Below are 2324 nucleotides of genomic sequence, written 5' to 3'. Positions count from 1 at the left end.
TGGCGAATTGGAATTGTTCTTCATAAGAACGTTCGATTTCATTTTTCGCACCACGCTGTATGTGAGCACTCTATAATTGATTTCGTGGAAATAAATATTCGTCACCCCTGTGACCTACATGACCCTTCTACAGACTCATCCTTTGCTCCATACTGAATTGATTTCATCCCTTCTTAAAAAAGAAAGCAGTGCCTCTCTCTGGGTCACCCTTCTTATCTCTGGACCTTTTTAAGCCACATCTGAACCATTGTTCGCTAAATAGCCTCTTCCAGAGAGGCAAGGGTAATGCGTCCTGTTCCCTCATGCATAGGCTGGGTCCTCCCAGGTTTAAGAATTTGCCCCATGCCAGGTCCTCAATGAAGATCCAAGGGGCTGCCAATTGCTCCATCAACCAGGACATACTATGGTAGGAACTGGCTCTATGCATTGGGTGCCATCTGGGAAGCAGCTGACGGTTTGGTCTGTTGACGTCAATCACTCTGGCCACTCCATGTTTAATGACCCTTCTGTAGGTTCACCTACAGAAACCTTGTTATGACTTCTACTCCTGCTAGATAGTCAAGTTTGACCGTCTTCCTAGTGCTCTGCCAGAGCTGGTGCCAACCCTGTCATGGTAGATCAGAGGACCACATTAAACCATCCAATCAGTCTTCTCAGGTGCTCTGCCAAAACTGTTGCCAACCCCATCAGGGCCAGTACAAAGACCTAATTAAGCCATCCACTTGGTAGTAACAACAGGCAGTATGCACCACGAGCAGGTACTTAATCAACACAAGCTTCTGACCCACACTTACTTTGAATTCCTTGTTAATAGGAAATATTTTCAATCCCTATCCCAAATGGGGTTCAACGGGTTGCCCGTACATGTCGGTCAAGGATAGTCACAAGCTAATCCGTTCAATGTAGCATGCTTGCAATCCTGGACATCTAAGGGCATCATAAACTTGTTACTGCTCCATCTCGTGTAAGTGCCCCACGTCCTTCTAAGAAGTTGAACACCGTTCTCTGGGGGTCATGTAACTAGTTATTAGGAGTAAATAGAAGTCTTGTTCATTATAAGAATTAACCAGAGAAATTGCTAAAAAAAAAGTGAGAACTGGCTTACACCACTACCCACAGAATTAAGAGAGAGCTATCAATCTCTCAATCCTTTTCGTGTCTGGGCCGGATAAGGTATCCTGTTTTGAGGGAAATTAAGCATGAGCAGCTTGCTCCACTCCACTGGTGATGCCCTGCTGTCAATTCCTTTAAGTTTCAGCTTTGTAGCCATACTTCCCCCAGAACCCAAAAACGATGGTTTCACAGAAGCTGCTCTACAAGGGAATGACATCACTGGATTGCTAGTCCGCTCATTTATGATTGGAGCTACAACAGTATCTGATCATCTTCGAACCTCTGACTTTTGTTCTTGATTAAAGAAAACATTCTTGGCAAATGCTTTCAGTTTGGTTCGTCTTGTGTGTGTCCAAGATTTTCACCTCTAGCGACGCAATACAAATGACCCTGATCATCTCTCTTAATAACGGCTGCAGTTCTGAAAACAAACAAAATAGAACGGCAGACATATTTCTAGCTGAAGTATTCAGGCGACCGGCTTGCTTTGAACACTCTAATTGTTTTCAAAGTAAAGGCTTCAAACACTCTGTCAGAGCATCAAGGGCATCAAAAATTTCCTAATGTGGGGCGAATTAAACTAATATGGGGAAGATGTCAGTGATAGAGATGTTTCTCAACTACTGCCAGATCTGGGCTCTGTCATTAAATTTGAGCTTCCAGTTGGTACATGTTTGGGCTCTCAGAAGACTGGAAAATAGAGGGTGTCTCACTCTTAGAAAAAAATCAGTCTTAGTAATTTAGGCCCTCTTATACAAGCCCTAGTTGTAGAGTCAGCCATCAACATCGATTTGGTAGTGCCAAAGTACCAGGAATCATTCAGTAAGGATTGTGTTGAAATGTCTCGTAGTAAACTGCTTAAAAGCAGACAGTATAAACAGCAGGCACCCTGGTATAATGATGAGCTTAAAATAGTGAAGCGTGGGTGTAGAAAATTGGAGAGCATGTCGCGGGTACCAATCTCTTCTAGTTAAAGTGCATACAAAGAGGCTCTATATACTTATCATGATTCATAAACAGTTAAGGGAAGCCCCCAGAAAATTTTTAGGTGGTAAAATTCAGAAAAGAGCTTCCTGATGCAGTGAAATCAATCAATGAATTAATCAATCATGTTTCTTGTATAGCACAACTACTCACCCATTAGGATTGCAAGGTGCTGAGTGGGGCTGGTGGTAGATCTGCTGTTCAATCGAAGAGCCAGGGCTTGAGGT

General features: G+C 43.1%; 1 pseudogene; it reads right to left on the bottom strand.

Moving 5' to 3' along the window:
- Nucleotides 1-495: 495 nt before the first annotated feature.
- On the bottom strand, nucleotides 496-1809 carry LOC146816737 (18S ribosomal RNA; annotated as a pseudogene).
- Nucleotides 1810-2324: the final 515 nt, after the last annotated feature.

The sequence above is a fragment of the Triturus cristatus genome, chromosome 6 (genome assembly GCF_964204655.1).
Source record: "Triturus cristatus chromosome 6, aTriCri1.1, whole genome shotgun sequence".
NCBI lineage: Eukaryota > Metazoa > Chordata > Amphibia > Caudata > Salamandridae > Triturus > Triturus cristatus.
Note: the sequence above shows the minus strand (reverse complement) of the source record. Positions and strands in the feature narration are given on the sequence as shown.